This window comes from Symphalangus syndactylus, chromosome 24 (assembly GCF_028878055.3).
Source record: "Symphalangus syndactylus isolate Jambi chromosome 24, NHGRI_mSymSyn1-v2.1_pri, whole genome shotgun sequence".
Lineage (NCBI taxonomy): Eukaryota > Metazoa > Chordata > Mammalia > Primates > Hylobatidae > Symphalangus > Symphalangus syndactylus.
The window spans coordinates 26,904,465-26,916,224 of record NC_072446.2 but is presented as its reverse complement, the minus strand read 5'-3'; positions in this window follow the sequence as shown (position 1 = coordinate 26,916,224).

Below are 11,760 nucleotides of genomic sequence, written 5' to 3'. Positions count from 1 at the left end.
TCTATTGCACTTCACAGCTCTAGTGTTTCATACAAATTGAAGGTCTGTGGCAACTCTGCATCGGGCAAGTCGTCTGGCACCATTTTCCCAACAGCATGTGCTTACTTCATGTGTCTGTGTCACATTTTGGTAATTCTCAAAATATTTCAAAACTTGCTGGGTGCAGTGGCTCATGCCTGCAATCCCAGTACTCGGGAGGCCAAGGCAGGTGAATCACCTGAGGTCAGGAATTCGAGACCAGCCTGACCAACATGGTGAAACTCTGACTTTAATAAAAATACAAAATTAGCTGAGTGTGGTGGTGCATGCCTGTAATCCCAGTTACTTGGGAGACTGAGGCAAGAGAATCGCTTGAACCTGGGAGGTGAAAGTTGCAGTGAGCTGAGATCTCACCATTGCATTGCAGCCTGGGCAACAAGAGAGAAACTTCATCACAAAAAAATTTCAAACTTGTTTTATTATCATATCTGTTGTGATGATCTGTCATCCATAATCTTGGTTATTACCGTTGTCATTGTTTTGGGGCACTATGAAATGTGCCCTTAAAAAACGATGAATTTAATGGATAAATGTTGTGTGTGTTCTGACTGCTCCAACAACTGGCCATTTCCCCGTCTCTCTCCCTCTCCTCAGGGCTCTCTCTTTCCTGAGACATAACAATATTAAAATTAGGCCAATTAATAACTCCACAATGGTCTCTAAGTGTTCAAGTGATAGGAAGGGTTCTATGTCTCTCACTTTAAATGAAAAGCTGGAAATGATTACAGTTAGGAAGACATGTCAACAGCCAAGATATGCCAAAAGCTAGGCCTCTTGTGCCAGTTAGCCAAGATATGAATGCAAAGGAAAAGTTGTTGAAGGAAATTAAAAGTGCTACTCCAGTGAACACATGGATGATAAGAAAGCAAAACAACCTTATTGCTGATATGGAGAAAATTTTAGTGGTCTGGGCAGATCAAAGTAGCCACCACATTCCCTTAAGCCAAAAACCTAACCAGAGAAAGGCCCCAGCTCTCTCCAATATTATGAAGGCTGAAAGAGGTGAGAAAGCTACAGAAGAAAAGTTGGAAGTTGGCAGAGATTATTTCATGAGGTTTAAAGAAAGAAGCCATCTCCATAATATAAAAGTGCAAAGTGAAGCAGCAAGTGCTAATGTAGAAGTTGCAGCAAGTTACCCAGAAGATCTTGCAAAGTGATGAAGATGTCTACACTAAACAACAGATGTTTAGTGTGGAAAAATCAGCCTTCTGTAGGAAGAAGATGCCATCTAAGACTTTCATAACTAGAGAGCAAAAGTCAATGCCTGGCTTCGAAGCTTGAAATGATAGGCTGACGCTCTTGTTAGGGACTAATGCAGCTGGTGACTTTAAGTTAAAGGTAATGATGGTCATTTACCATTCTGAAAATCCCAGGTCCCTTCAGAATTCTGCTAAATCTACTCTGCCTGTGCTCTATAAATGAGACACCATCTTGATGATAGCACATCTATTTACAACATGGTTCACTGAATATTTTTGAGTCTACTTTTCACACCCAGACACCTTTTGAGTCTACTTTTGACACCTAGACATCTACTGCTCAAATACTCAAATTCAAAATACTACTGCTCATTGACAACATGCCTGGTCACCCAAGAGCTCCAATGGAGATGAACAAGGGGATTAATATTGTTTTCATGCCTGCTAACACAATATACATTCTACAGCCCATGGCTCAAGAAGCGATTTTGACTTTCAAGTCTTATTGTTTAAGAAATACATTTTATAAGGCTATAGCTGACAGTGATTCTTCTGATGGATCTGGGCAAAATAAATTGAAAGCCTTCTGGAAATTATTCACCATTCTAGATGCCATTAAGAACATTCATGATTGACAGGAGGAGGTGAAAATATCAAAACTAACAGGAGTTTGGAAGAAATTGATTCCAACTCTCATGGCTGACTTTAAAAGTTTCAAGACTTCATGGAGGAGGCCACTGCAGATGTGATAGAAATAGCAAGAGAACTAGAGTTAGAAGTCGAGCCTGAAAATGTGATTGAATTGCTGGAATCTCATGATAAACTTGAATGGATGAAGGGTTACTTCTATTTTTTTAAGAGATAAGATCTCACTCATTTGCCCAGGCTGGAGTACAGTGGCATGATCAGAGCTTACTACAGTCTTGAACTCCTTGACTTTGAGCTATGTTCCCACCTCAGCTTCCCTGGTAGCTGGAACTACAGGCATGCACTACTGCCCTTGGTTGTTTTTTTTTTTTTTTTTTTTTTTTTGTAAAGACAAGGTCTTGCTAAGTTCCCCAGGCTGGTCTCAAGTTCCTGGCCTCAAGTGATCCCCTCCTACCTGGGCCTCCCGAAGTGCTGAGATTATTATAGGCATGAGCCATGGCACCCAGTTAAGGAGTTGCTTCTTATGGATGAGCAATGAAAGGGGCTTCTTGAATTAGAAACTTCTCCTGGTAAAGATGCTGAAAACATTTTTGCTACTTGGGAGGCTGGGGCAGGAGGATTGCTTGAACCCAGGAGTTTGAGGCTGCAGTGAGCTATGATCCTTACCACTGCACTTTAGCCTGGGTGGTAAGGCAAGACCCTGTCTCTTAAAAAAAAATAGCAGCTCCTCATCCATGAAAGTTGTATCATTAGACTGTTGAAATGACAACAAAGGATTTAAAATGTTACATAAAATTATGATAAAGCAGTAGTGAAATTTGAGAAGATTGACTCCAATTTTGAAAGAAATTCTTCTGTGGAGAGAAATTCAAACAACATCACATGCTACAGAGAAATCTTTCATGAAAGAAATAGTCAACTGATGCAGCAAATTTTATTGTTGTCTTATTTTAAGAAATTTCCATAGCCACTTTAGTAACCACCACCCTGGTCAGGCAGCAGCCATCAGCATTGAAGCAAGGCACTCTACCAGCAAAACAATTATGACTCACTGAAGGTCAGATGATCACTAGCATTTTTAGCAGTAAAATACTTTTAATTATATATACTGTTTTTAACATATAATGCTATTGCACACTTAATAGATGATGGTATAGTGTAAACATAACTTTTATATGCAGCAGAAAACCAAAAAATATTTTGTGATTCTCTTTATTGTGGCAGTTGGATCCGAAGATCTCCAAGGTATGTCTGCATTAAGAGAGGCAAAATTAGCCAGGCATGGTGGCTCATGCCTGTAATTCCAGCATTTTGGGAGGCCGAGGCAGGTGGATCACCTGAGGTCAGGAGTTTGAGACCAGCCTGGCCAATGTGGTGAAACCTCATCTCTACTAAAAATACAAAAATTAGCCAGGCGTGGTGGCGCACACCTGTATTCCCAGCTACTCGGGAGGCTGAGGCAGGAGAATCACTTGAATCTGGGAGGCAGAGGTTGCAGTGAGCCGAGACTGCACCATTGCACTCCAGCCTGGGTGACAGAGGGAGTCTCCATCTCAAAATAAACAGAAAAACAATGAGAAGCAAAGTTACCTGCCAGGGGCCACATGGAGAGTAAACTTCCATGTCCAAATCCAGGGCACTTTGCCATGTAAACACACTATGGGTGCCAAACTGCTCTATTTCCTGTCACTGGTGCAAGCGCCATGAACCATGAATTTTACTAGAAGCAGTTGCTCCAATCACTAGTGTCCTGACCTATGTTCCAGAGAGCTCTCTGGACAGCCTACCCTGCCCCAGGGAACTCAGAGGCTACACCTAGAATATTGCAGCTGGAAAAGGTGCCCATTTGGTTATGACTGTGTGTTCTGTCTTATATGGAAGCATCTGCATACCTCCATATTATTTAGAGTAGGGTGGTGAGGAATCCTGGAAGACTTTGAACTTCATGGAGATATAGGAGGAATCAAATGCATATTCTGCCAAAATCTGGATCTCCAAAATGTTAAGTCCTAGTCATCAGAGAACCATAGATGAGGTCTGGCCTGTTGGTGACCAAATGCATAGCCTTATGGTTCCCACTGCTTTTGCAGTATTTGTTCTCTTCCTATGCTCCAGACATGCTCCTTCAAGATGTGAATGCAGATGGGAGGACCCTAAAAGGATGCTCCCCACCTCAGATATCATGGTATTGGGCAGCTCCTGCCTCATTTCCATACTTTGGCCACAGCTGATGATCACAGTGAGTCCATACTGATGCTGTCATTAGCAATATGTGCCCCACCCCAACCTCTAGTTCATCCTAACAAACCTAGGATGCCTAAATCATGCAGTACAGAAAGTTATCTGAAATGCAAGGGTTGGGTTTAAGTGCTGAGTGTAATATCTGTCACCAAGAAAAGTCCATTAGCCAAAAATATAGTTAAAATAACTATGACATGAAGCATTCAAGGATAGTCTTCTATCCAGAGGAAGTCTCTTATAATTCTTCCATTAAATATACATTCTTTAGGATTATACCCATCAGTTAATATGTCCAGTGTCTTAACTTGGGAAGAGTTCACTTCCTGAAAATTTTTAGTGACAGATGGTAAAATGTAGAAGTAAGTATCTGAGTGAAAGGGCACTAAACTTCAGATTTCTGAGGCTATTCTGGATCATTGTGGCTGGTACATGGTGACCCCTTGCCATGTTGATTCAAGTATTCTATTATTTAAAGTCTTCTTGGATTATAGTTTTTTAATTTATTTATGTTTTAATTGACAAAAAATTATATATATCATGTACAATACATTTTGAAACCTGGATACATTGTGGAATGACTAAATCTAACTAATATATGCATTACCTCACTTATTATGGTGAGAACACTCAAAATCCACTCTCTTAGTAATCTTCAGGAATACAATACATTAACTGTAGTCCCCAAGTTGTACAGCAAATCTCTTAGCTTACTTCTCCTATCTAACTGAAATATTGTATCTCCAACATCTCCCCAACGTCCACCCCTCAGACCCCGGTAGACACCATTCTACCTTGTTCCTGTGAATTGAATTTCTTTAGATTTCATATTAAAGTGAGATTATGTGATGTTTATCTTTCTGTGCCTGCTTATTTTACTTAACATAATGCTCTCTAGGTTCGTCATGTTGTTGGAAATGACATGATTTCCTTCTTTTTAAGAGCTGAATAATTGTTTATATATGTTGATGATTCCATGTCTTGGCTGTTACGAATAACACTGCAATGAACATGGAGTGCAGATATCTCTTTGGCATACCGATTTTATGTTCTTTAGATATATGCCCAGTAGTCTAATTGCTGGATAATATGGTAATTCTATTTTTATGTTTTTTTTAGGAACTTCCATCCTATTTTCCATATGGGTATACTAATTTGCATTCACACCAACAGTGCACAAGAATTCCCTTTTCTTCACATCTTTGCCAGCCCCTAGGATATTCTGTCTAACTGATAATAACCATTCCAACAGGTAGGTGTGAGGTGATAACTCATCATGGTTTTAATTTACATTTCTCTGATGATTAATTATGTTGAGCATTTTTTTCATCTACCTATTGGCTATCCATATGTCTTCTTTTGGTCCTTTGCCAATTTTTTAATCAGGTTGTTTGCTTGCTGGTGAGTTGTTTGAGTTAGTTACATATTTTGGATATTAGCCCTTATCAGATGCATGGTTTCTAAGTATTTTCTCCCATTCCATAGGTTGTCTCTTAACTCTGTTAGTTATTTTCTTTGTGGTTTGATATTACCTCACTTGTCTATATTTAGTTCTCATTGCCCAGACCAATGTAATGGAGGTTTCCTTCTATGTTTTCTTCTAGTACTTTTACAGTTTTAGGTTTTACATTTAATTATTTAATCCATTTAGAATTGATTTTTGTATATGATGTGAAATAAGGGTCCAATTTCATTCTTCTGCATGTGAGCATCCAGTTTCGCCAACAACTTTTATTGAAGAGGCTGTTCTTTGCCAGTTGAGTTTTCTTGGTATCTTTGTCAAAGTCAGTTGACCATAAACGATTCTGTTTGTTTCTAGGTTCTCTGTCATATTCCTTTGATCTATGTTTCTGCTTTAAATGCCAGCATTATGCTGTTTTGATTTTTATAACTTTGTAATATACTTTAAAACCAGGTAGTGTGATATGTTCAGCTTTCTTGTTTTTGCCCAAGATAGTTCTAGCAATTTGGGGTCTTTGTGATTCCATATAAATTTTAAGGTTTTTTTTCTATTTCTGTGAAAAATGTCATTGGAATTTTGATATGATTGCATTGGATCTGTAGATCACTTTGGGTTGTATGGACATTTTAACAATATTATTAATTCTTCCAATCTGTGAAAACGGAATATCTCCACTTATTTGTGTCTTCAATTTCTTTCATCAATGTTTCAGTTTCCAGTGTACAAGTTTTTAATCTCCTCGTTTAAATTTATTTCTAAGTATCCTTTTTTTGGTAGCTATTGTAAATGAGATTGTTTCCTAGACTTCCTTTTTGATAGTTCATTTTTACTGTATAGAAATGCTACTGATTTTTTTGTATGTTGATTTTATTCCCTGCAACTTTATCAAATTTGTCCATTATTTCTAAACAGTTGTTTTAGGGTTTTCTGTATATCAGAGCATGTCATCTGCAAACAAGGACAAATTAACCTCTTTCTTTTCAGTCTGGATGCCTTTTATTTTTTTTTTGAGATGGAGTCTCGCTCTGTCGCCCAGGCTGGAGTGCAGTGGCGTGATCTCGGCTCACTGCAAGCTTTGCCTCCTGGATTCACGCCATTCTCCTGCCTCAGCCTCCCGAGTAGCTGGGACTACAGGCACCCCGCTACCATGCCCGGCTAATTTTTTTTTTTTGTATTTTTAGTAGAGACGGAGTTTCACCATGGTCTCAATCTCCTGACCTCGTGATCCACCCACCTCAGCCTCTCAAAGTACTGGGATTACAGGCGTGAGCCACTGCGTCCGGCTCTTTTATTCTCTGCCTGATTGCTCCAGCTAGCACTTTCAGTACTATGTTGAATAGAAGTGACAAGAAAGAGTGGGCATCCTTGCCTTATTCCTGACATGAGAGGAAAAGTTTTCAACTTTCCACCATTAAGCCTGATATAACCTGTAGGCTTTTCATATATGGCCTTCATTGAATTGAGGTACGTTCCTCCTCTGACTAATTTGTTGAAAGTTCTTATCATGACAGCATGTTGAATTTTGTCAAATATTTTTTCTGCATCTGAGGAGATGATCATATGGTTTTTGTCCTTCGTTATATTAATGTGGTGTATCACATTTATAGATTTGTATATGTTGTATCATCGTTGGATCCTAGAGATAAATCCCATTTGATTTTGGTACATAATATATTTAATGTGTTATTGAATTAGCTGGCTAGTACTTCGTTAAAGATTCTTATATATGTTCTATTAGGCAGTTCTTGCGTTGCAAAAAGGAATACTCAAGATTGGGTAATTTATAAAGAAAAGAGGCTTACTTGGCTCATGGTTCTGCAGGCTGTGCAAGCATAGTGCCAGAATGTGTTTGGATTCTGGGGAGGCCTCAGGGAGCTTTTACTCATGGCAGAAGGCAAAGCAGGAGCAGGCATCTCACATGGCCAGAGTGCAAGCAAGAGAGAGGGTGGCAGAGAGGTGCCACACACTTTTAAACAACCAGATCTCATGAGAACTCATCATCATGAGGACAGCACGAAGCCATGAGGGATCTGCCCCCACGACCCAAACACTTCCCACCAGGCCCCACCTCCAACACTGGGGATAATAATTCAACATGAGAATTGGTTGGAACAAATATTCAAACCATATTATATATGTTCACTATGGGTATTGGCCTATAATTTTCTTTTCTTGTAGTGTCCTTGTCTGGATTTAGTATAGAGGTAATGCTTACCTTGTAAAATGGGTTTAGATGTATTTCCTCTTCTTCCGGTTTTTGAAAGATTTTGGAAGGATCAATATTAATTCTTTATAAATGTTTGGTAGAATTCAGCAGTAAAGTCATCAAATCCTGGGCTCTTTTTTTGTTAGGAGGATTTTATTATTGATTCAATCTCCTTACTTTTTATTGGTCTTTTCAGATTTCCAGTTTCTTCATGATTCAGTTTTGATAGGTTTATGTGTCTAGGAATTTATCCATTTCTTCTTGCTTGTATAATTTGTTGGTATATAATTGTTTATAGTAGTCTCTTACAGTACATTTTTGTTTATCTGGTATCAGTTGTTATGTTTTTCTTTGTGATTTCATTTGTCTTAGTCTTTTCCCTTTATTTTTCATAGTCTACCTAAAGTTTTATCAATTTTATTTAGCTTTTCAAACACCTGACTCTTAGTTTCACTGACCTTTTCTATTATTTTTCTATTTTATTTATCTATTACATCTATTTTTGCTCTGGTCTTTATTATTTTTTTCATTCTGCTAAATTTGGACTTGTTTGTTCTTGTTTTTCTACTTCCTTGAGGTATAACATTAGATTATTTCAGATATTTCTTCTTTTTTTGACGTGGATATTAATTGCTTACCTAAACTTTCCTCTTAAAGTTGCTTTTGCTGCATCCCCTAAGTTTTAGTATGCTGTGTTTCCAGTTTTGTTTGTCTCAAGATATTTTTAAATTTCCCTTTTAATTTCTTCATTGACCCACTGATTATTTAGGAACATGTTGTTCCATTTCCATGTGTTTGTGAATTTTCAGAAATTCCTCCTCTTATTGATTTCTAGTTTTATACCATTGTGGTCAGAAAATATAGTTGATATGACTTCAGTCTTTGTAAATTTGTTGAAACTTATTTTATGGTCAAATATATTATCTATCCTGGAAAATGTTCCATGTGCACTTGAGAAGAAAATATATTCAGCTGCTGTTGGATGGAATGTTCTGTATATGTTTGTTAGCCCATTGGGTCTAAAATCTAGTTCAAGTATGTTTTCTTGTTGATTTTCTGTCTACATGATCTGCTCATTGCTGAAAGTGGGGTATTAAAGTCCCCTATTATTATACACTATAGTGTAACTCTCCCTTCAGATCTTTTAATATTTCCTTTATATTTAGATGCTTCAATCTTGGATGAATAGATATCTATCATTGTTATATTTTCTTGATGAATTGACTTCTTTATCATTGTACAATCATTTTCTTTGTCCTGTATTGCAGTTTTTGACCTAAGGTCTATTTTGTCGATATAAACATAGCTACCCTTGAGCTCTTTTGGTTTCCCTTTTGGAAAAAGGAAAAAGAATACTTTTTTCCACCTCTTTACCTTCAGTCTATGTGTGTCCTTAAAGGTGAAGTGAGTCTCTTTCAGGCAGCATATAATTGGGCCTTGTTTTTTTATCTATTCAGTCACTCTATGCCTTTTGATTGGAGAATTTAATCTATTACATTCAAAGCAATTGTTGAGAAGGAAGGGCTTACTACTGCCATTTTGTTAGTTGTTTTCTGGTTATTTTGCAGATCCTTTATTCTTCCTCTCTTACTGGCTTCCATTGTGGTTTGATGGTTTTCTGTAGTGGTGTGATTTGAATCTGTTCTTTTAATCTTATTTATGTCTGCTATTGGTTTTCACTTTGTGTTTACCATGAGGCTTTCAAAAAACATCTTAGAGTTATAATAAACTATTTTAAGCTGACAACAATTTAACTTTGATAACATAAAAAACTATAAGCTTTTTTGGGGGGGGCAGTGGGGGGTGATGGGTGCAGTGGCTCATGCCTGTAATCCCAGCACTTTGGAGGCCAAGGCAGGTGGATCACTTGAGGCCAGCCTGGCCAACATAGCAAAACCTCATCTCTGCTAAAAATACAAAAAGTTAGTTGGGCATGGTTGCACAGGCCTGTAATCCCAGCTACTCAGGAGGTTGAGGCACACAAGAATCACTGGAACCCAGAAGGCAGAGGTGGCAGTGAGCCGAGATTATTCCACTGCACTCCAGCCTGGGCAATAGAGCAAGACTCTGTCTCAAAAAAAAAAAAAAAACTATACACTTTTTCTCTACTACCACCATGCCCTGCATTTTAAATTTTTGATACCACAGTTTACACCTTTTTATATTGTGTGTCCCTGAAAAATTATTGTGGCTATTAATTTTAATAATAACTTTGTCTTTCAACCTTCATACTAAAGATATATGTGATTTGCACACCACCATTCAGTATTAGAGTATTCTGAATTTGACTGTGTGCTTACTTTGACCATTAAGTTTTATATGTTTGTGTTGCTAATTAGTATATTTTACTTTAAGCTTGAATATTCCCTTTAGTATTTCTTGTAAAATCAGCCTGATGATGGTGAACTCTCTCAGCTTTTGTTTGTCTGGGAAATTATCTCTCCTTCATTTCTGAAGGATAGCTTTGCAGGGTATAGTATTTGGGCTTGACAGGTTTTTTTCCTCCAGCATTTTAAACATAATATATCATCCCACTTGCTCCTGGCATGTAAGGTATCTGCCAAGAAATCTGCTACTAACCTTATTGGAACTTTATTATATGAGATTTTTTTATTTTCTCTTGCTGCTTTCAGGATCCTCTCTTTGTCCTTAATTTTTGACAGTTTGGTTATCAAATTTCCTGGTGTAGCCTTTAGATTGAATTTCATTGGACAATTTTGACCTTCCTGTACCTGGATATTTATATTTGTCTCCCAATTTGGAAATTTTTCTGCTAATATTTCTTTAAATAACTTTTCTACCCCTTTGTCTTTCCTTCTCCTTCATGAACTCCCATAACTTGATATTTGATCTTTTGATGCTGTCCCATAAACCCTGTAAGCTTTCTTTTTTGTTGTTGAGTTTTGTTTGTTTGCTTGCTTGGGGCTTGCTTGTTTTTGAGACAGGGCCTTAGTTCTGTCACCCAGGCTGGAGTGCAGTGGCACAATCATGGCTCACTGCAGCCTTGACCTCCCAGACTCAAGTGACACTCCCACCTCAGCCCCCCAAGAAGCTGGAGCTGGGACTACAGATGCATGCCACCATGCCCAGCTAAATTTTTTGTAGAGGGCAGGGGTCTCACTTTGTTGCCCAGGCTAGTCTCAAACTCCTGGGCTCAAGTGATACTCCCACCTCAGCCTCCCAAAATGCTGGGATTATGGGTATGAGCCACTACACCCAGCAATCTTATAAGTTTTCTTTATTCCTTCTCATTCTCTTTTTCTTCTCTGACTGTATATTTTCAAATAACCTATCTTTAAGTTCACAAATGCTTTCTTCTGCTCAATTTCTCATCTATTCAATTTTTCATTTCATTGTATTTTTTAGCTCCAGTTTGACTGATATTTGATTTCTGTTTGATATGTTCTATAACTTCAATCTCTCATTAAATTTATCATTTTGGTCATTTTATTGTTTGCCTGATTCAATTGAATTGTTTCTCTGTATTTTCTTGAAGTTCACTGAGCTTCCTTAAAACAATTATTTTGAATTGTCTGTCAGGCAGTTCATATATCTCCATTCTTTTGGTATCAGCTACCAAGAGATCACTGTATTCTTTGGTGTTCTCCTTGTATTTTATTTTTTCTTATTGCCTTACATTAATGTGTGCGCGTTTGAAGAAATAAGGACATTTCAGTCTTTGAAGACTAGTTTTTTCTGGGGAAGCCCTTCATCAGTCATCCAGAGGTTTGGTAGAGGCCATCTGGCATGATCCAAGGTCATACTTGCTGCTAGAGTCCTCAGGCAGGCTGGCCTGGTTCCTGGGTCAGGAGGTGGGTGGGCCTGGTGCTTGATTCCACAGGGTTGGGCCTGAAGCCTGGATCCACTGCAGTGAATTTGTTGATTGGGTCTGCAGGAATGGTGTTGGAGCCAGGGTTCATGAAGGCAGGCCTGGACCTTGTATCAGTGAAGGCCAGCCTCATGCCTGG